This window comes from Bos javanicus, chromosome 12, assembly GCF_032452875.1.
Source record: "Bos javanicus breed banteng chromosome 12, ARS-OSU_banteng_1.0, whole genome shotgun sequence".
In the NCBI taxonomy this organism is placed as follows: Eukaryota; Metazoa; Chordata; class Mammalia; order Artiodactyla; family Bovidae; genus Bos; species Bos javanicus.
In genome coordinates this window covers 11,370,500-11,394,315 of record NC_083879.1, presented here as the reverse complement: position 1 = coordinate 11,394,315, position 23,816 = coordinate 11,370,500, and the positions used below count along the sequence as shown (strand labels likewise).

The 23,816-nt window shown below is 39.8% G+C and overlaps 1 protein-coding gene and 1 pseudogene across 7 annotated transcripts in view; one reads left to right on the top strand and one right to left on the bottom strand.

Annotated features, from left to right (window-relative positions):
* ELF1 (E74 like ETS transcription factor 1) overlaps positions 1-23,816 on the top strand; it is a 121,614-nt gene that overhangs the window by 16,760 nt on the left and 81,038 nt on the right. For 2 of the 7 annotated variants that reach the window (XM_061434447.1, XM_061434441.1), the window contains exon 1: positions 19,602-19,828. The exons of 4 other annotated variants lie outside the window; for them this stretch is intronic. The gene's annotated coding sequence lies outside the window, so the exon portion shown is untranslated. Of the gene's footprint in view, positions 1-19,601; positions 19,829-23,816 lie in introns of those variants that run through there. One more of the 7 variants, XM_061434449.1, reaches the window with a different exon arrangement.
* On the bottom strand, positions 11,318-11,440 carry LOC133258696 (small nucleolar RNA SNORA70; annotated as a pseudogene).

Sequence of the window (23,816 nt, the reverse complement as noted above, 5' to 3'; positions counted from 1 at the left end):
CTCCTGCTTTTACATGCCTGCCACCTTATCATTAGTCTCAGAGCAGTTGTCACATTTTCTGAGAGGCCTTCCCTTATCTAAGGTTTTCTTGGTCACCCTTTATGTTGCTTTGTTGCTTTCCTTCATATGTGGGCAGGGACTGTGTCCGAATTGTTTACTTGATTCCGCAGGTAAACTATGTCTTGAGTCTACACAAGAGTGCTCAGCACATGGAAGCTACTTAAACACCAAATAGCACAGACAAATATGGAAATCATAAGAATTTTACTAACTAGCATATGTACTGTAAGCTTTCAGTTGATCATTACTTTGGATACTGAAATGTGGACCATCTATGTATAAATATCGATTGTGCAGTGATACACACTCTTTTCTAACTTATGTATTTCACGTACATATACAGTGGAGATTTTTTCAGTCAGTTCAGTTCAGTCGTGTCCAACTCTTTGCAGTCCCATGGACTGCAGCACGCCAGGTTTCCCTGTCTATTACCAACTCCCACAGCTTACTCAAACTTATGTCCATCGAGTCAATGATGCCATCCAACCATCTCATCCTCTGTCAACCCCTTCTCCTCTTGCCTTCAATCTTTCCCAGCATTAGGGTCTTTTCCAATGAGTCAGCTCTTCGCATCAGGTGGCCAAAGTATTAGAGTTTCAGCTTCAGCATCAGTCCTTCCAGTGAACACTCAGGACTGTTCTCCTTTAGAATGGACTGGTTGGATCTTCTTGCTGTCCAAGGGACTATCAAGAGTCTTCTTCAACACCACAGTTCAAAAGCATCAATTCTTCAGCGCTCAGCTTTCTTAATAGTCCAACTGTCATGTCCATACATGACTATTGGAAGAACTGTAGCCTTGACTAGACAGACCTTTGTTGGCAAAGTAATGTCTCTGCTTTATAATATACTGTCTAGGTTGGTCAAAGCTTTTCTTCCAAGGAGCAAGGGAGATTTTTTATTGGTATATTATTTTATATTGATAATCATTCTTTAACAGTTCAGTAATACAGTATGCTCCATATAGTGAAATATGATTTCTGTAACACCTAATTTCTGTAACAGTTTATTTCCAGTTTTTTACTGTTTTGAACAATGATACTGAATTTCTCTAATCTTTGCATACCTTATTTGTTAGAATAAATTACTGGGACTGAAAAAATACATGAAGTCCTTTTGGTTATGAAATTGCCTTCTGGAGTTATATTCTTGTACACTAATGAATGTATGAGACCATTTATTTCTCCTATACCTTCTCTATTCATTTTAGTCTTTGCTAATAGGTGAAAAATGCTATTGTTTCTCTGCTCTGAGGTTGTGAGAGTGAACATCTTTGAACATCTTCTGTTGTGTTTGGCCATATTCTGCGAAGTGCCTCTTCATTCCCAATGTCCCTTTTTCTATTAGAGTGTTTGAGTCAATCAATAATAGTTGTTTCTTTCCTCATTTTATTATAAAAGTTTTTAAACATGTAGCAAAGCTGAAGTTTTTTAATAATCACTCATATACTCACCTTCTAGATTTTAGCATTAACTTTTTATATTTGTTTTCCCACACTTTTATCCTTCTATCTAAAGTGAATTGCAGACATTAGTGCATTTCCACTTAAATACTTTAGCATCCTTATCACTGACTATAGTTTCAATATTTGTTTACTTTTTTCCTTGTGAGGTACAATTTGCATAAAGTTAAATGCATGAATCTTTTTTAGTTTAAACATTTTATTTTAATTTAAAACAGGATTGGATGCTCACTGGTCAGCCTTTGAAGAGACAAGGCTGTTTTCTTTGAGAATAAGCCCACTGCTGCAGTTCCATGTTGTACTGTTTTTCTCGCACACCCACATTGTATTGACTAAGATTTCTAGTTGGCTTTTTGAATGGAGCAGCGGCTTTATTTTTTGTAAAGCATTTGTTGAGTTTCAACACATTAATTTGCCAGGGTAAGCCGAACCTTAGACTAAGTTTTATTTACCTACTTTTTGTTTTTAAAATGTTGTCATATTTTCCCCCTCGTTTATCCTTTGCCTTACCTTTGGTTATGGTGTTTTCAGATTGTTAGGTGGTCAAATGCCATTCTTTTCCTTATCTTTTTTTTTTCCCTGCCCTTCGTGTCACATAGAAGGATGTGGCACTAGTGGTAAAGAACTCGCCTCCTAAAACAGGAAACACAGAGGACGTGGGTTTGATCCCTGGGTCAAGAAGATCCCCTGGAAGAGGGTGTGGCAACCCACTCCAGTATTCTTGCTGGAGAGGAGGATCCTGGCGGGCTTTGGCTCATAGGGTCACAGAGTCAGACGTGACTAAAGTGACTCAGCATGCTTGCACAGGGTAGTATATAAATGCTTATATTTTCTTCTGCTCGTTTTTTAATTGGAATAATGTGGTATAGGCTCTTTTTAGAAAAATGATTATCAGTGGTTTGAAATTATTAGCTAATACTGTCTAATGAACACTCTTCCCCTCTGTGGGTTTTTCCCTCCAGACAAAGCTGAATTTAATGTTTCTGTTAATGCTATTTTTATTATAACCTAAATTTGTATATAACTATCATATCTTTTTTAAAAATTTATTTTATTAAAGTACAGTTTATTTACAATGTTGTGTTAATTTCTGCCGTTCAGTAAAGTGACTCAGTGATACTCATACGTACATTCTTTATCATATTCTTTTCCATCATGGTTTATCCCAGGATATTGAATATAGCTTCCTGTGCTATACAGTAGGAACTTGTGTATCTCTTCTGTATAGAACAGTTTGCATCAGATATCTTTTTCAAAATATTGTATTCTATTTAATCTATTTATTACTACACTTAGCTACTTGAGATAATATATTATCTGTATTAAGTACATGTCTTCTTGCTGTACCAGGGATTGAACCCGAAACCCCTGCATTGCAGGCAGATTCTTTACCACTGAGCCACCAGGGAAGCCCTGTAAACAGTTTGTGAAGACTTTAATGATGACTTACTTTTTTGTGAAAACAGGAGCTATAGAAAGGTTTTCAAACAGGAGAGTAATATGATCTGGATGTATCTTTTTAAATGGATTACTTCTGATTGCTGCTTTGAGAGTAGATTGTAGGGAAAATCAGAAATAATCCATTTAAAAAGATACATCAGGCCACTTGGACTACAGTGGTGCAGGTAAGAGGTAACAATGCAGTTCAGTGGTGACAGGGTTCTAGGCTGAAAACTGAACTGATAGTATTTCCTTTCAGATTGGATGTAGGTCTGTGACAGTCAAGAAGGAGCCAAGATTTTTGGTCTGAGCAGCTAGAAGTGTTAAGTAGCCACCCAGAGGACTGGAGAAAACTGGGTACAGTACATTTCGGAGGGGTGGTCAGGAATTCAGGTTTGGATATGTTAAATTTGTCAATCAGACATTGGAAGGCGTTGTCAGCTTGGGTAGAACCGTCTGTGTGGTACAGGAAGGAGACCTGAAAATAGAAATTTGAGAACATTAAAATACTAGCATCATATATCCAAGAAATATTTTATAAAATGATAAATCTGAACTACTCTTAAAATTTTCATGTTCCATTTATACCAGTGATGTGGGTTCAGGTGTGAAAGGGGAGTAGCAGGGCAGTTTGCTGTAGCTAAAGTGTGTCCGTTACGCTGGTATTAAATTATCAGTGCAAAAGGCATCAGCTGTTCATCCGAATGGTGTTGTGAAACACGAATAAAGCCTGCAGTCTAAATATTTTATTTGAATATTCCTTTTACTGAAACGTTTACTAACTTATTTATAATTTGAGAAGTTTGTTGACAGGAGGCTGTGTAAGTAAAAGCCTGAAAGAAACGGAAGACCCAGAAGTCGAAAGAAAGGGCCACATTTGGCTAATTGGTCCAAATCTGTTGGGCGTCTCCTCCTTTGTTCTCTGTCTCTAATTTTATTTGTAAACTGTTAACATAATGAGGTATTCAGGTATAAGCACGGGGACTCATCTAGAAGTTGTTGTCTGTCAATAAACACAGAGCTTTGCTGCTATGGGCTTGTTGTCCATTAAATGGGGCTGCCAGAGCCAGCTTAACCAACTTATTCACAGGAATTGGACTCTTCAGGAAAGGGAGAAAGGGGCCTTGCTTTTTGTGTCATTTCGACTTGCAGAAATGACCTGAAAATGGCGTGGATTGTGTGGAAGAGAAAAAGCAGATTTATCATTGAACCAGTGTTTACTTGAACCTTCAAATGTTTTCTTTCAACAAATATTTATTAAACACTGTTGTGAGTCAGGAATGCTATTTAGCTGAAATAAGTAACCGGTGAGACATGTAAATAAATGGTTAAAAACAAAAACAGTGTCTTCACCAGAAATTCCAGTAGAGTAGATGGAATTATAAAGGAAATCAATTCACCTTGAGGTCCCCCAAACCTAGAGTGTTTTGTGTATTGTAACCTTGCATAAATTTCGGTATGAATGGGTAAGCAATGTGATTTGTTGATCTATTAGATCACTTACAAAATACTGTGGGAGCACAAGGAGGAAGTGAGCAGTTCTTCCTTCTAGTGGTGGAGGAGAGAAGGGTTTTGCAAGAGATTTCCTGGGTGGAGAAGGCCAGCAAATGTGAGGTGAGAAGACATGACATGATCTGAATTAATAGTTCAGCAAAGCTGAATTATAGGGTGAACATTGGGAGGTGGCCTAGTCTCACATGAGGCTGTAATATGGTAGACCAAAGTCAAAATGCAGAAATGTCTTGTATTGGAATTTATTCTGTGGGTGTTGGTAGACCATTGACTTTTTAAATTTTTTTAAATAAGAATATTAAGAGGTAGAATTTATGAGAAATTTCTTAAGAAGGACTTCCTTTTTTTTTTCCCCCCACTGTGCCTTGCAGTCTGTGGGATCTTAGTTCCCTAACTAGGTATTGAACCTGGGTCCCAGTAAAAGCACCATGTCCTGACTGCTGGATCATTGGAGAATTTCTGGAAAGAACTCCATTCTTCAATTAGGAAATCAAATGTTGATAGAATTTTTAGTTATAAATGTATACCCTGAAGATGGGCACAACTAGTAAGTCATATAATTTATGGTAGAATCTATTTTCTCTCATTCAGAGAACATGTATGCTCTTAGTGTGGGTATGACCTACACTAGGTAATCAAACTTACACTGAAGTAATCAAAATATGCAGGATGGCATTGATTTGTTTTTGAAAGAGAAATGTATTTTTGCTTTATGAAATTATTGCAAGCATTTTTCTTAAAGATTCGGCATTTAACTTATTTTGAAATGATTTTAGGCTTGTGGAAGAATAGCAGTAAAAGTACAGAGAGTTCCTGTGTATTTTTTATCCGTCCCACACTACTGTTAACAACTTATAGAGTGACAATACAATGATAAAAATTTAAAAATTAGCATTGGTACAATGCCATTAATTAAATGTAGACCTCAGTAGGATTTTTAGTTTTTCCACTAATGTCATTTTTCTGTCCTAAGATCCACCCAGGATACACACATTGCATTTAGTTGTCATTGTCTCCTTTCAAATCTATGATGGTTCCTTGTCCTTTTTGACCGTGACACCTTGAAGAGTACTGGTCAGATATTTTGTAGACTGGCCCTCAATTCGATTTTAATATTTTCTAATGACTATGGACTGGAGTAATGAGTTTTTGGAGTACTGGAATTAACAGTAATTTTTGTTTCATTTTTTAACTTAGGAAGTAAAATTGATATTTTTTGCTATACAATTCTGTGAACTTTAATGCAAGTGTAAATTTGTGTAGCCACCGCCATAATTAGGTTACAGAACAGGTCCATCACCCTCAGAACTCCCTCATGCTCCGTTTCTATGGCCAGTCACCCTTCCCCAGTCCATCCCCTTCAGCCACTGATCTGTTCTCCAGCATTATAGTTTTGTTTCTTCAAAAATGTCATTATGAATGGAGTCTTATAGTATGTAACCTTCTGACACTGGCTGCTTCTTTCACTCCACATAATGCTTGTAAATGTCATCCAGGTTGTGTTTATCCACAGTTAATTTCATTTTATTGCTCAGTATGGATGTACTGTTAGTATCTGTGTGTTCTCCTTTTTTTGATAGGTATTTGAGAACACATTATGTGTCCTGGCACCATAATAAGCAGTTTAAGTCATTTTTTTGTGGATTTACATGGTTAGTTGCTAATGTTAGTTTCTTCCATATCTCTATTTTGACCAGCAGTGTGATTAAGAGAAATTGAAGTTCTTGTTTCTTTAACATATCCTAAAATGCCCCTCGGAGAAGGCAATGGCACCCCACTCCAGTACTCTTGCTTGGAAGATCCCATGGACGGAGGAGCCTGTTAGGCTGCAGTCCACGGGGTCGCTAAGAGTCGGACAGGACTGAGCGACTTCACTTTCACTTTTCACTTTCATGCATTGGAGAAGGAAATGGCAACCCACTCCAGTGTTCTTGCCTGGAGAATCCCAGGGACGGGGGAGCCTGATGGGCTGCCGTCTATGGGGTCGCACAGAGTCAGACACGACTGAAGTGACTTAGCATAGCATAGCAAAATGCCCCTACTTTTCTGTTTATATTTGGGTTTTCTTTTTATTAAAGAGCAAAAATAATAGCAAGGTAATCTTTTTCATGTTGCTGGGTTTTAATCTTCAGGGCTAAATGTGTGATTCAGGCCTATAGCAAAAAGTCAAACCAAATAAGTCGTTGGTCCACAAACAGTGATGAATTTATAGAGTCCATTTATTTGTAAGAAAGCCATAATACTTTTTACTAATCTCTTTGTAAGTAGAACCTTTGTTTTATAGACAAATAATAAATATCAAATGAAAATAGACATAGTCTAAATCAGGCTAGTTAAAATAAGAGGCTTGACCTCTGTCATACTGTCTTAAATTTACTAATGGCAAAAGATAGTTGTCAGGGACTTCCCAGGTGGTCCAGTGGTTAAGAATTTGCCTTCCAATGATGGGACATGGGTTTGGTCCCTGGTGGGGAAACTAAGATCCTACGTGCTGCAGAGCAACTAAGCCTGTGAGCTGCAACAAAGATCCCATACCTGAGACCCAAATTTAATTAATTAGTTAATTTTTTGAAAAGATAGTTGTCTTTTTTTAAGAGCATGGAGTTTTGGCATATTTTAAGATGAACTGTTTTGGACTTGTGTTAGAAGACTATTTACTTAAATATCCTACTACCATAAGATACAAAATATTTCTAGAATGTTAGTATAGATTTGGCTTCCCTTGTGGCTCAGTTGGTAAAGAATCCGCCTGCAGTGTGGGAGATCTGGGTTCGATCCCTGGGTTGGGAAGATCCCCTGGAGAAGGGAAAGACTCTCCACTCCAGTATTCTGACCAAAGAATTCCAGGGACTGTATAGTCCATGGGGTCTCAAAGAATCGGACACGACTGAGAGACTTTCACTTTTCTTTTTTTTTTTTTTTAAAAAAAAAAAAAACCTTTTATTAATAAAGTGTAATAAGTGAAATTGAATTTTTGGAGGACTTTATAAAGTTTCCAGGTTGTTCTGAATATCTGATAGTTTTGTGTATTACTTTCAGTCAGCTATGTAAAAATTTGATGAGGAAACTTCTCTTTTAAATGTAGCCTTAATGTGATTTTTGTTTTCAGTTCCTCAAACACTATTTAGAGGACTTGGAGAGGCTGTGGAACAATAAAATGTCAGAACTAAAATAGATTTTCAAAATTATCAGATCTCTAGATTCTCCCAGTATTTTACAAAAAAGGGAAACTGAAATCCTATGGTGGTGTGAAGTAACTTGCTGTTCACAGCCACAGTTGGTTGTAGAAGCTGTATGATACAGTTCCTGCCCTCAAGTGGATAACTGGTTTATAAATGGAGACACAGAGTTGTGCAAACTTAACTGCAGTACAAAATGGAATGTTCTAGGCAATGGGAGAAGCACCGTTTTTCTTAAACAGCAGTCTCCTATCACCCCTAAAATCTTTTCTTGGCCTGTTCACAACAAAATTATTTTTTGTCTTGAGTTTCTCACCCCTCATTCTCTGCTAAACTGTCTCTCGTCTGATATTGTGCTTGGTTTTTTTTTTTTTTTTTAATCTCTATCACACAATGAAAATTCTTTCAAAATCAATAGTCGTGTCTGTGTTGCTAAATCACCTGTCATTTTCCTTTCAGATCTCATCGGGTTTGATCTGTTGTAAGCCTCTGGCACAGTTTCTTCCTCCTGGAAATACCGCCCCTCCAATGTCAGGGTAACACCACATTTGCCTTATTTTCCTGCTGTGTTGCTGTGTGCTCCTTTTCAGAAAGCCTTCTTTGCTAGTTCCACCTCATCTCCCCTACTTCTAAATAGTACAGTGTCCCAGAGTCTGTCACTGTTACCTTTTATATCTGTACCTTTCATATCATATATGTAATGACTCCCAAATTTATATACCTAACCCAGACCTCTACCCCAGGCTCCAGGACTATATCATACAGCTCCATGACAGTATACTTGTTTTGACATTTTTATTTGGATAGCTGATAAGCTTTTCAAACTCTGTGTGTTTCATAACTCCTGATCTCCTCCTACCCCACATTGTCGCCGTCTGTGTTCACCTTTCTGTGTTCAGTAACTCCTGATACTCTCTTACTCCAAACCTGTCAGTTTTGGCAGCTGCAATCTTCCAGTTGCCAAAAATTGAGTTTTGAAGCCTTTCCCCTCCTCCATCCCCAACAACCCACTTTTGTCCATTAAAAAATCTTATTGGATATTCCTTAGAAACATACCCATAACTTAATCATATCTTCCTTGTCTGCCTCCTCTGTCTAAGTCATTGTCATCTTTTCTGCTATTGCATAAGCTTCTCTTTCTTCCATCCCTGGTTGTTTGCAGTCTTTTTTCAACACAGCAGTCAAGTCTTATGACTCAGCTACTTAAAACTCTCTAGCTAAAGTCTAAACAGTGAGGCTCTCCCTTAGTTTCCAGTACTCTTCCTCCTCCTATTATCTCTCTTCCTTATTTTCTCTTCGTGAACCACACTGGCCTTCTTGGTTTCCTAAAACGTATCGGGCTAGCTCCCTGTTTGTCTTTGCATGGGCTTTTTTTCTGCCTGGAATGTTCTTCCTTAGGTAAGGTTGGAGGTCTCTACTTAGAAGTGATCTGGCAAATGGAAACTTTTCCTCGCTAGCTGTGTAAACTGTCATATTCTTCTCATTGCTCTTTTATTTTTTTCTAATTTGTCCTTATCCCTAACATACTATACACTTTATTTGTATCATTTCTTTATAATCGCCACACTGTATATTTAGTTCATAACATTTCTCTCTTCCTAGCTAGAATATAAGTACCGTATGAGTGGGAATAATTTATCCCCTAGGTGTTTTTCTGCACTGCTGTATAAAAAGGGCCTGGAGCAGTGCCAGGCTCGTAGCGGGAGCTCAGTGAATATTTGCTAATGAATGAGTGCCTGAGAGTACCTCGCCTCTGTTACTAACTTGACGTTGGTCAAGTCACTTCTTTCTGTAGCCCTGCTGTGTGAATGTGTGTGCTCAGTCATGTCCAACTCATTTGTGACCCCACAGACCTGCTTTCCTTATTTTTAAATGAGACTGGATTGTATCGGTATTACGGGTTTTCTTAACACACTGAAGACAAATGCAGTAGTAAGGTTCCTTGAAGACTTTTATAAGAATTCAGCTACTTAACAGGAAAGTTTAAAAACCACTGGACTGAAAAGAGGATCTCTCAAGTTCTCTTTCAGCCTCGTGGTCAGTTCTTGTAATAATTGTAAGTGGAGCAACACGGGGGAACCGTCATGCAGAGAAGGCATTTGAACTGAGACTGTGAAGGGTGGACGAGTAGGCAGGGATAAGGGAAAGGGTAGGAAGTAAGGCAGGTGCTTTCCAAGCTCAGAGAAGGCAAACGAACAGGAATGGAGCCATCCAAAATGTTTCAGTAAGCCTGGAGTGTGTGTGTGTGTGTGTGTGTGTGAGAGAGTGAAGGGGGATGGGGAGGCCAGAGGGAGGGAAGGACAGAGAGAAAAAGAGCCCCACGAGAGACAGTGGGGACGTGCAGAGAGGGGAAGACAGGGCCGGAAACAGGTGAGTGAGGTCACGGTGTGAGAACTGTGAACACCGGGATAGGTGGTCCAGCTTTCTGCCCGCAGGGAATCAAAGTTGGTTTTTCAGCCATGAGTGATCATCACATCACTTGCAGAGTTGTTCTTTAGGAAGGTTTCTCTGACGGTAGTGAAAGGTGAATTGAAAGTAGACAGTTGGTGGTAGAGAAAGGGACAGTTAGGATGTTGCTGAGATGGTATTTTCCCGTGATGTTACTTTTACCTGAAGAGTAGCACAGGAGGAACTGGAGTCGCACTCTAATCTCAGATTAAAAAATAGAAGATTTCCCCTCCACAACATTTGGAGATTGTTGAGCAGTAAGGTGGCTGTCCTTCGGAGTGGCTGCCGGGTGAAGAGCACTGACTGCGTTGGGTCTAGGGCTGCAGAGCAGCAGAGCCGTGGCTCTCAGAAGCCTGGGCTCCACCCATACCGCTGATTCTGCTTCTGGGAGTAGGCATGCGTCTTCACAGACTAGGTAATATGGAGGTGCATCCCTGGTTACAGTCCACTGAGGTAGAAGACATATTGTCTGTAATACTGAATTTTAGATTGTAAGAGATACAATTTCATATGATACGAAACTTGAGATTGCAGTTAGCCTGTTACTTGGAAGCATCGTAAAGAATATAATTGTACAGTTAAATCTTGGTTATTTTTGACAAGAAAGGAAAACCACCCAAAGTAATGCCTACAGTAGAATCTGGTAACATAGTTACATGAATTCAGCTGTATCAAATCATGGATCAAAGTAAGTGTCTACTGATGGATGAAGGGATAAGGTAGAGGTGGTGTGTGTGGTTGGGATAGTACTCATGTCGCTGAGCTTCTGCTATGTGTTGGACCTTGTCCTTTTCTTTTTTTGACAGAAAAGTAGGATTTATTCGTGGGCATGAGTAAGGAGGGGACAGCAGCAAGGCTCTCATGACTACAGGGCCCACCATTTGTCCAGAGGGCCTTCATTCGGGATGATTTGACTCCATAGCCATCTGGGATGAGCCATGTTTCTGCCACCATGTCTTCAAATTCATCTACATTAAACTTAGTAAATCCCCACTTCTTGGAGATATGTGTCTTCTTGTGGCCATGGAACTTGAACTTGGCCCAGCGGAGGGCCTCAATCATACGCTCTTTATTCTGCAGTTTAGTGAGGATGGACCTTATGACTTGACCAATGTGGACCCTGGCCACTGTGCCCTGGGGCTTTCCAAAGCACCACACGTATCCCAATCTGGAGCATAGATTGGGAACACCATGCCAGGCATGAATGTCCACTGAAAAGGACTGTCTCCAGGGCCCCTTAGGGCAATCTGCACATGTGTACACACTGAGGCGGGGTCTGTGTGTGGCCATGGCACACTGGATCCCCATGGGGAATAAACATAGTCCACCTAATTGGCTGCAAATGCACCAAGCTGGCTTTAGAAAAGGCAGAGGAACCAGAGATCAAATTGCCAACGTCTGCTGGATCCTGGAAAAAGCAAGAGAGTTCCAGAAAAACATCTATTTCTGCTTTATTGACTATGCCAAAGCCTTTGACTGTGTGGATCACAATAAACTGTGGGAAATTCTGAAAGAGATGGGAATACCAGACCACCTGACCTGCCTCTTGAGAAACCTGTATGCAGGTCAGGAAGCAATAGTTAGAACTGGACATGGAACAACAGACTGGTTCCAAATAGGAAAAGGAGTTCGTCAAGGCTGTATATTGTCACCCTGTTTATTTAACTTATATGCAGAGTACATCATGAGAAACGCTGGACTGGAAGAAACACAAGCTGGAATCAAGATTGCCAGGAGAAATATCAATAACCTCAGATATGCAGATGAAACCACCCTTATGGCAGAAAGTGAAGAGGAACTAAAAAGCCTCTTGATGAAAGTGAAAGTGGAGAGTGAAAAAGTTGGCTTAAAGCTCAACATTCAGAAAACAAAGATCATGGCATCCGGTCCCATCACTTCATGGGAAATAGATGGGGAAACAGTGGAAACAGTGTCAGACTTTATTTTTTGGGGCTCCAAAATCACTACAGATGGTGACTGCAGCCATGAAATTAAAAGACGCTTACTCCTTGGAAGGAAAGTTATGACCAACCTAGATAGCGTATTCAAAAGCAGAGACATTACTTTGCCAACAAAGGTCCACCTAGTCAAGGCTATGGTTTTTCCTGTGGTCATGTATGGATGTGAGACTTGGACTGTGAAGAAGGCTGAGCGCTGAAGAATTGATGCTTTTGAACTGTGGTGTTGGAGAAGACTCTTGAGAGTCCTTTGGACTGCAAGGGGATCCAACTAGTCCATTCTGAAGGAGATCAGCCCTGGGATTTCTTTGGAGGGAATGATGCTGAAGCTGAAACTCCAGTACTTTGGCCACCTCATGCGAAGAGTTGACTCATTGGAAAAGACTCTGATGCTGGGAGGGATTGGGGGCAAGAGGAGAAGGGGACGACAGAGGATGAGATGGCTGGATGGCATCACTGACTCGATGGACGTGAGTCTGAGTGAACTCCAGGAGTTGGTGATGGACAGGGAGGCCTGGAGTGCTTCGATTCATGGGGTCGCGAAGAGTCAGACACGACTGAGCGACTGAACTGAACTGGACCCTGTCTTGGTGGTAGGAATGTAGTAATGAGCAAAGCCAGATGCAGTTATGGTTCTTTCGCCTTCACCGTGCCTGTGAAAACACATAGACACTTGACCAGGAGAACATTTTTGTGGATGAGTCCTGGTAATCTGCAGAAATGGGGAGGGGGCCTTGGTTTAACAAATCTAGTGATAGACAATAGAGAATTAACTATGTTTTACATTTAAGCTCACAGTTGGGAGTGCTCCGGGAGTTGGTGATGGACAGGGAGGCCTGGCGTGCTGCGATTCATGGGGTTGCAAAGGGTCAGACATGGCTGAGCGACTGAACTGAACACATTGCTCAGAACCTAGCATTACCCTTTGAATAGCAACCCACTCCAGTACTCTTGCCTGGAAAATCCCATGGACGGAGGAGCCTGGTGGGCTGCATGCAGTCCATGGGGTCGCTAAGAGTCGGGCACGACTGAACGGCTTCACTTTCACTTTTCACTTTCATGCATTGGAGAAGGAAATGGCAACCCACTCCAGTGTTCTTGCCTGGAGTATCCCAGGGACAGGGGAGCCTGGTGGGCTGCCGTCTATGGGGTTGCACAGAGTTGGACACGACTGAAGCAACTTAGCAGCAGCAGCAGCAGCAGCAGCAGCAGCAGCATCAACAAAACTAATGCTATCTCCCTGAAAGATTTGTCTAACACTGAATCTCAGTCTTTAAATTTTTATTTTTATATAAAAATAGTAGAGAAGAGTGATTTTAGTCATTTGTCATTTTAATGGTTTGATCTTTTATTTTTCCTTCTCTGAATGGAAGCATGTTAGCTGCTCGCCCAGAAAGATTCACAGCATACCTTTTTTTTTTAAGCCCAGGTTTCCTAGATATAAAACTTAAGACTGTTCTGTATTTTTATATACTCAAAGTTCTCAAATTTGAGGTCAAGGAGAAGAGGTAAAAATAAAAAGGAAGAAGAGAGTGCTTGCTTACACAGTAAATTCTTTTCATGAGTTCCATCTTAAAGAAATAAAGAGTGTCTTAACTTTAGTTGGCATTTAATACATTCATTCAGTTGAAATCTTTCTCAGCTAATAGTTCAAATATCAATGTTGGCAATTCCCCCAGGTGTGATAACTCTATATTAAGATATATACTGACTTTGCTATATATATCTAATTTTAGAAATAAACATACGCACAGTATATACAGGTACATTGTATTTCCATCACAAATCTGAGATGCCACATTTTATTTATATAGAAATTTAGAGATCTAAAATTTGTCTTCCTGAAGTATTTGATACTGGTTGCTTCTACTGTGAAGCATAGTGATAGCAGCTCATATTTATGAAGTGTTTACTAAGCACCTGCTACTGTATTAATCACAATTACCCATGAACTGGATTTCTTTTTAAAGTCCGGTTTATTGATGTATAGTTTATAATACTATATAGTTTGCCCTACTTAGTTATGTAGTTCTGTGACTTTTGACAGGTACAGATCTTATCACCAATACCACAACCAACCATACGAGATATAGTTCCCTTGTTCTTCTTTGTAGTCAACCCACTCTCCTCATTCCCAACCCCTGGCAACCACTGATAGGATTTCTTCTGTCTGTATTGCCTTTTTGAGAATGTCATATAAATGGAATCATACAGTATGCATTTTGAGTTTGGTTTATTTAATTTAGCCATTCTGAAGGAGATCAGCCCTGGGATTTCTGTGGAAGGAATGATGCTGAAGCTGAAACTCCAGTACTTTGGGCACCTCATGTGAAGAGTTGACTCATTGGAAAAGACTCTGGTGCTTAGAGGGATTGGGGGCAGGAGGAGAAGGGGACGAGAGGATGAGATGGCTGGATGGCATCACCGACTCCATGGATGTGAGTCTGGGTGAACTCCGGGAGTTGGTGATGAACAGGGAGGCCTGGCGTGCTGCAATTCATGGGGTCGCAAAGAGTCAGACACGGCTGAGTGACTGAATTGAACTGAACTGATGCTTTTAGATTCGTCTGTATTGTGTCATCATCAGGTGTAGAAGTTCATACCTTTTTATTGCTGATAGCATTCCATTGTATGGATATGTTATTGTTTAGTTGCTCGGTCGTGTCTGACTCTTTGTGACCCCATGGACTGTAGCCTGCCAAGCTTCTCTGTCCATGGAAGTTTCCAGGCTAGGATACTGGTGTGGGTTGCCATTTCCTCCTTCAGGGAATCCTCCTGACTTGGATTGAACCCATGTCTCCTGCACTGGCAGGTGATTCTTTATTGCTGAGCCACCACGGAAGCTCTTGTATGGATATACCACATGTTTATTTGTTCACCAGTTGGACATTTGCATTTCCAGTATTTGTTGATAGTATTTATGTAGAAGCTTATATATATATATATTTCTCTTGGGTAAATATCTAGGAGTGGGACAGCAGGATTGTATGGTAAGTATATGTTTAACTGTATAAGAAATTGCTAAAGTGAAAGTGGAAGTCTCTCAGTTGTGTCTGACTCTTTGCGACCCCATAGACTTTACAGTCTGTGGACTTCTCCAGGCCAGAATACTGGAGTGGGTAGCCTTTCCCTTCTCCAGGGGATCTTTTCAACCCAGGGATCGAACCCAGGTCTCCCACATTACAGGCAGATTCTTTACCAGCTGAGCCACAAGGGAAGCCCTAAATTAGAAATTGCCAAACTGTTTTCATGATGGTGTGATCACTGACCTAGAGCCAGACATCCTGGAATGTAAAGTCAAGTGGGCCTTAGAAAGCATCACTACGAACAAAGCTAGTGGAGGTGATGGAATTCCAGTTGAGCTATTTCAAATCCTGAAAAATGATGCTGTGAAAGTGCTGCACTCAATATGCCAGCAAATTTGGAAAACTCAGCAGTGGCCACAGGACTGGAAAAGGTCCATTTTCATTCCAATCCCCAAGAAAGGCAATGCCAAAGAATGTTCAAACTACCGCACAATTGCACTCATCTCACATGCTAGTGAAGTAATGCTCAAAATTCTCCAAGCCAGGCTTCAGCAATACATGAACTGTGAACTTCCTGATGTTCAAGCTGGTTTTAGAAAAGGCAGAGGAACCAGAGATCAAATTGCTAACATCTGCTGGATCATCGAAAAAGCAAGAGAGTTTCAGAAAAACATCTATTTCTGCTATATTGACTATGCCAAAGCCTTTGACTGTGTGGATCACAATAAACTGTGGGAAATTCTGAAAGAGATGGGAATACCAGACCACCTGACCTGCCTCTTGAGAAATCTGTATGCAGGTCAGGAAGCAACAGTTAGAACTGGACATAGAACAACAGACTGGTTCCAAATAGGAAAAGGCGTACATCAAGGCTGTATATTATCACCCTGTTTATTTAACTTATATGCAGAGTACATCATGAGAAACGCTGGACTGGAAGAAACACAAGCTGGAATCAAGATTGCCAGGAGAAATATCAATAACCTCAGATATGCAGATGAAACCACCCTTATGGCAGAAAGTGAAGAGGAACTAAAAAGCCTCTTGATGAAAGTGAAAGTGGAGAGTGAAAAGTTGGCTTAAAGCTCAACATTCAGAAAACGAAGATCATGGCATCCGGTCCCATCACTTCATGGGAAATAGATGGGGAAACAGTGGAAACAGTGTCAGACTTTATTTTTTGGGGCTCCAAAATCACTACAGATGGTGACTGCAGCCATGAAATTAAAAGACGCTTACTCCTTGGAAGGAAAGTTATGACCAACCTAGATAGCGTATTCAAAAGCAGAGACATTACTTTGCCAACAAAGGTCCGCCTAGTCAAGGCTATGGTTTTTCCTGTGGTCATGTATGGATGTGAGAGTTGGACTGTGAAGAAGGCTGAGCGCCGAAGAATTGATGCTTTTGAACTGTGGTGTTGGAGAAGACTCTTGAGAGTCCTTTGGACTGCAAGGAGATCCAACTAGTCCATTCTGAAGGAGATCAGCCCTGGGATTTCTTTGGAGGGAATGATGCTGAAGCTGAAACTCCAGTACTTTGGCCACCTCATGTGAAGAGTTGACTCATTGGAAAAGACTCTGATGCTGGGAGGGATTGGGGGCAAGAGGAGAAGGGGACGACAGAGGATGAGATGGCTGGATGGCATCACTGACTCGATGGACGTGAGTCTGAGTGAACTCCAGGAGTTGGTGATGGACAGGGAGGCCTGGAGTGCTTCGATTCATGGGGTCGCGAAGAGTCAGACACGACTGAGCGACTAAACTGAACTGAACTGAAACTGTTTTCCTAATAGGCATTCCCACCAACAGTGTGTGAGAAGTGGAGTTGTTTCATATCCTTACCAGCCCTTGGTATTGTAGATGGTGGTGGTGTTTTTAATCTACTCTAATGGGTATAGTGGTCCTGTGACTTTAATTTGCTTTTCTCTATTGAGTAACAATGTTGAGATCTTTTCTGTTCTTACTTACCATCTGAGTCTCTTCTTTTGTAAAGTATCTGTTCAAATCATTTGAGCATTTAGAAAGTTGGTTTGTTTTCTTTTTTTTTGAATTGTGAAAGTTCTTTACATGTTCCAAATAGTAGTATATGAACTGACTTTAATTCTCACAATAATTCTTTGAGGTGGATACTGTTACTCTAAATTACAGATAAAAAAGTTTAGGCAGAGGTTTTAGTAATTTCCCAGGATTTCACAGCTAATAGGAAGCAGAGCTGGTATTGGAACCCATCCTGGGCTAAACTGTTTGCCAGTTTTTTTTTTTTTTTTTTGGCGGAGGTTGATTATGGGGGGCTGTGAATAGAACCAGGATCCAATTCGTGTAGGTGGTAAAATAATGGTTATAGAGACACCCCTGAGCAAAGCGGCAGTATATTACGGTAGCAACTCTGCATCGCGTTTTTGGGAACAGCTGCTTGTTTCTGTTGAAAAAAGTTAATTACTTTTACTTTACGTCTCTTCTACTGGTGGCCAAAAGTACTTTTTCTAAATTACAGTCCAAGTATCTGCCATTATCAGGTGATGAAGTACTGTATATAAATGGATTTTCTAAACAGCAGAAGTTTACCCTTTTATGTATCTATACTTCATAAAAATGTTGATGCATTTGATGTTGGTCATCTGTTTTTTAAAACCTTTATCATAATGCTGACTTGTAGGCGCTTACTCTTTGGTGACATCCTCAGATATCCTGAATATCCTCTGACATTTCAGAGTAGCTTCAGACCCCAGTACTCTTTTTTTTTTTGATATTTATTTTATATTGGGGTATGGCCAGTTGACGATGTGGTGATAGTTTCAGGTGCACAACAAAGGGACTCAGCCATCCACATTCATGTATCCATTCTCCGTTCAGGCTGCTATGTAACATCCAGCAGAGAGAGTTCCATGTGGTATACAGTGGTCCCTGCTGCCTGTTCATTGTAAAGTAGCAGTGTGTACATGTCCATCCCAAACTCCCTAACTATCCCAGACTCCAGTACTTTTAAGTTACATTTGTAGTGATTGACTTTTTTTTTTAAAAAAAAAACCTTTTCTTATGATCCCCTCTGTCACTTGTTGGCTGAAATCATCCTTCCACTAGCCCCGCTTTTACCATTTATAATTCGATTGGCTAAAAGATAATCAAATTAGGCTTATGTGGATATTATCTAAGATAAATTTTAACTCTGGGAAACAGCTTGGGGATTTTCCAAGTGATAATCTCCTGTGACTGCTCAGAGGGCCTCTCTTGGTGTTTGGGTTCCAAAGAGTCCCTCTGGATCAATGAGCTCTAAATCAAGTCAGGTATGACATTTGATGGCAGAACATGTGATGCATTTTTCTTTCTAGCCTAGCTTTTATTAATAATTTATTAAATCGTGGAGATTATTTTAGTAAAAAGATTAGGCAGTGTTCAGTGACATGGAATAAACAGGCACACAGCGGGCAGAAAGTTGGTTCACAGTCACTGTGTTTTGTAGCAGTTTACAAAGTTCCTAAGTCAGTGACAGCTTGTTCCCTCAGCTGTGCCTCTAGTAGGGCAGAATGATTACTTCCAAGTAATTAACTGAGGGGAGGAGACCTTGCTAAATCCTGTTTATTTTTTGTAAAAGATTAGGATGAAGGCTAGCCAGTGAGCTGCGCTTTTAAAGTACTTTTGGAAGTGCTTAATGCTTTCAAGCCATTCTGATCAATTTAGGCTCTTAGAAGAAATTAATATATACGCAGCCAGGGACAGGGTGAATATCTGTAGTGACTGCAGTTTCAGCTGCTTGGGCACCTTGTCAGATGGACAGGGACTTGGAGAGCAAAACTTCACCAGCCACGTGTTGACACCCTGGGGCTCTCCAGGGCATACCATGGTTGGCTTTTATTTGTGGACAGTTCTGTTTGAAAGGTCAAGAGAACTGTGGCTACCACTTGGGAGTAGTAGAGTTATGAACCACGATCGTATTGATAATCTGATTCAAACAGGGTTTCATCAAGCTTGCAGTTTTATTTAAAATCATTTTGCTGTATTGGACTTTAGTTCCTTTCTAACCCCAAGTTTACTTTTTTTAGTCTGAAAGCCAGATTAGTAATTCACACTTATTTTTCCACTGAACTTTGAATTTTCTAGTGGATTTTATCTGTTTAGCGAACTTATAAATCTGCATCTGGTATTTCAGTGTGCTGGCTTTTCCAGATTACATAGCAATATACACCTTTTATATAAGAGTTAATGAGTAGCCAGGTTAGGCTTCCCGGACCATTGTTACATTCAAAGGCAGAAAGTTTGCTGTCTCCCTTCCATCCCCTCCCCTCCTTTTTTCCCTTTCATCTTTATATTTAGTTGCTATATTAAAGTAACTTTTAAAAGTTGCGATTTGTATTCTTTTTTAAACAGCATGCAGGTTTTTCGTTTTGCTTCCTTCTAGATTCTGACTCTGTTTTATTGTGAATTTTAAATCATGGTAATTAACCTGGGCTGAGTAATAGTTTAATCAAGGGAGGTCTGGCTGCTTGGCTCTGCCTCTCCCCCTTTGCTGTCTCTCTGCCCCGTTTTTACCTGTGGATTTGCATGTTTGACCTAGCAGAGTAACTGGGTCCACAGCAACATGGGCGTGCCTCCCTCAGAAACACTCAGTTTCACGTATGACTCATAAGCTGAAGCACAGACACCACTTCCCCAATCTACAGGAGCCATTTTAACAGCACAAAACTTGCCGGATAGCTTTTTACTTTCCAGCCCAAAGGACAGTGTCTAAGGAGAACAAGAATATTGGAAGGTAACACATTAAGATTTTGCGTGTCTGCTTCTGGCTGTTTCCTGGGCTGGTAAACGGGGAGGGTGCTTCTTACCTGTCGGAGAACATGGCTGAATGTGATCTTTAACTCTCTGGGAAAATGTGTGTCGCGGTCCCATGCCTGATTGCACTTTCCTACTAGGGGGAAACAAAGCATTCAGATTCTGGAAACTTTGAGATCTTCTTGATGAAGCAGTTTATTTTCTGTGATTTCTTTTTCCCCTCTGTGTGACTTGAGAATAAAGGAGACTTTTCTTGATTTTTTTTTTTTTTAATACCACAAAGGAAACGAGGTCAAATTCTAATTTTTAAAAATGTGACTATATTTGTGAGGGTGCCCTGTAAATTACAATTAAGCAAACTGTATTATTCATGTGTGATTTGAGTGTTAAGGAAGAAGTTGAAGGGCAATGCTTTTGTTTTAGCATTTTAGTTAAGGGGAAGTTTGTAGACAACTCAGTCATAGGTGTTGCTCACTGACTGTAATATTCTTTGTAATTTTTTTTTTGTTTCTTTAAAGTTAATGAAGTTTATACTAAACATTTAATTTTGAAACCGAATGTAAGTTTGGATAAAATGCACGGTCATTTAGATAACAAGTAAAAGTGATTATTAAAGAGGAAGAAAGGCTAGAATGATTCATTTACAGTTAGGAAAAAATAATAAAGTTTTATAATTCACACTAGAAATTTGTTCAGAGTAGCAACCTTAGAAGCATAACTAGTTTCTGAGGAAATGCAGGATTTTGATTTGTGTTAAAAAAAAGAATGTTGACCTTCCGTCTATACAACTGTTCTTAAAATTTGCTTGTTTTGAATTAAAAATTAAAAACTAAGAAAAGATTACTTAGTCCTTTCCTGAAATAGTTCTCATTATGGAAATTAGGAGATTTTGTCAAGTGTATATAACGCTGTCCCTTCAAATTCTAGGTGCTCTGAGAAACTGGATGCAGCAGTATATTACTTAAAAAGTTATTTTGTGAAACTAAAATCTGAATGAAAGTAAAGTTTGAATATGCAGTGCTTCCAAATACAGTTTTCAGAACTCAAACTTGGCAAGTCATTTATTGTTGACTGTGATGATATTTAGCTAGCTCATCGAGGATTCGCTGTTAATAACTTTTATAAGTGACTGAAGGCCTGTCAGATGAAAGGGAAGATAGAAAGGCAGTCAATTATTATTTCTTACTCTTTGAAAAGATTGTTCCTGTTATCAGATCTCAATTGACAGGCATAAGCAGACATTTTACCAGTTTAGCTCTGAGCCATTTGCTATCATCTTTGTTTGCATATTGCCGGTTTAGTCAGCTTTTGAGTAAGCAGAAGCTGTATTTACTTCTGGTCTGCTCTGTGTGAAAAATTTAATGAAACTTTTGCCTTTCTTTCTTTTTATTGAGTTTTTAAGGCCAGTGACCCACAGAGAAAAATCAAGGGGCGCACAAATGAGCAAATAATTAAGATTTCATTTATTAAAGTAGAAGAATTTAGTATATTAAAATTAAGACACCATTGCAATTTAAATAAAGATAAATACGAATCGTATATTTTGGTTTCTTGTTATGTGGAGAAGACTGAAGTGGGGCTTCAAGGAGAGGGAGGGAAAAAAAAAAACAGAAGCAAAGGCAAACCAGTATGACTTATTATGTAGTCCCCTTCCCACCCTTTTCCTTTCATAAAGTTGAATAGAAGTTAAAGTGAGTCATCAGAATTAAACTTAGAATGACCAGTTTGAAGAACTTCGCATTAAAAGATTGAAGATCGTTCAGCTGCCTCACTTTTAAAGTTGAGACTGTGGCCCAGAGAGGTCTTGTGACTTGCTCAAGGTTAGGTCGTGCTGGACTGCAGGCCTTCCAGACTGCAGCTGCTCAGTTGAGCCCCCACCAACAAATGATGCTTTGTTTGAAATGGTCTGTGTTGCCTCAGGAGTGAATAAAATCTTACATTAAGTTCCTTGGTGATGATTTTGGTGATAAGGTATGGCCAAATGAGTTAACTAATGATTTTGAAAATTTGTTCAGACTAGTTTCCTTTTTCATCAGAGAGAGGACAAGGCATTTGTTTAATTTCTACAGCAGCTTTTTTCTCACTATTAGAATTTTTTCATAGTTGAAGTGTTGTGACATTACCTGTATAAGATGGGCCTAAGGAAGATGGGAATTTGCTTTGAACTCCTAGATACGAAGACAGATTTATTTCCACTTTAATCTTACCTCATCTTCTTTTGGTAGGACAAATACTGTTTCATATGATGCCTTGTTCTATTAAAGTGTGTGTAAAACTGCATATGTTTGCAAAACCTGGAGGCCTCTAAACTCTAACATAAGTATAATCTTGAATTTAACCTTCCCATAAGTAATAATCTCATTCCATTTGTTGTACCTTCTTCTTTGAAGGTTTACTTCATATACCAGGCACTTGATTCTTAGAACTGTCTGGGGAATACAGAATCTTTGTCTATTAACTTTTTGATATGTTTTATTGTGGTGGTTGAAATTTACCTTAGATCTGCCTTTCTTTAGGTCTGAAATCTGGATTTTTAAATTGCTTTTCATATGACTGTTGAATCTCTTAAATTTCTGAGTCCCCTAACCTAATTTGCTATCAAATTTTCCACAATGTGGTGGTCATCCTTGTCCTAAACAATAAGCAGGGCAAGTCTACAAGTCTACAAAATCTGGGCTCTAGTCTCACAAACTTAGAGTCTTACTGAGAAAATAGGTTGTGGTAACATAGGTGAAATAAATAAAGAATGAAACAAAACCACAGAGTTATTAAATTTTGGTTCAGATTGCTTGCCTAGAGGTGACAGGTGACCGAGACTTAAAATGGGCATGAAAGGTCTATGAGTCTTGAGGAATATTGAAGAATGAGTAGCCTTTATTTGTACAGGTTTGGAAGAGTATCTTCAGTGAGAGTAAGAATGTATACGAGAAACAAATATAGCATATTAACACAGATATATGGAATCTAGAAAAACGGTATTGATGAAACTATTTGCGGAGAGGAAATGGAGACCCCGAGGTAGAGAATGGACTTGCGGACACAGCGGGGGAGGGAGAGAGTGGGGCAGATGGAGAGAGTGGCCTCAGCGCATGCACACTATGGGGTAAGGTGGAGAGCTGGTGGAAGGTGCCGGGTAGCACAGGGAGCCTGGGGCGCTCTGCCGGCCGGGACGGTTGGGGGAGGGGGGTGGCAGGGGAGGAGGGGATGTGTGGATAATTGTGGCTGTATAATTATACAATAATTCGCAGTATTGTGTGGCAGAAACCAACACATTAAACCAACATTAAACCAAACATTTAAAAAACCAAAATTTAAAAAAAGAATAAGAATGTAAATTCTTAGAGGGCAGAGGTGTTGTATTCTGTTTCTCCATCTTTTTCAACCTTGGACAGAGTATCAGGCACAAGTGTACAGGCCGTTACTATTACATTTGCGGCATTAAACCCTTGCTGCTCGGTTGGGCAGGTCCTGCTGTAGTGGTGGCAGACCTGTAAAGGACATGTGGCCCTTAGCTTAATCTTGGATGCATACACATTGTAACCACAGAAATAATTAACACCTGCCTGGTAATATGCTACATTTAAAGTAGTAATTTTTGACCTTTGTTGTAACAGAGAATCACCTGGTTTCAACTTAGAGATTTTGGTTTATTAGGCCCTGGGGTTTGGCTTATCCATCTGCAATTTTAATAAGTACCCTAGATGACTTTCTCAGAAAGAGAGTTTGCAGGTTTAAGAGCTGTGAAGAATGATTAATCAGTTACTTAGCATTTTAATGTCTGAATTTTTAAGGAACAGTGGCATTTGGAAACCCACAGGCTCTAGGAAGTATTAATAAGAAGAATGGCGAGGACTTACCTAGCCTCAGCTCCCTGCGCAGTGCTCCCTTTCTCTATTGGTTTTCTGCTGGGCTTTGTCTTTCAACGTTGTGGCTCTTCTGTGTCCTTTTCTCTAATTCGGCTTTTCTTC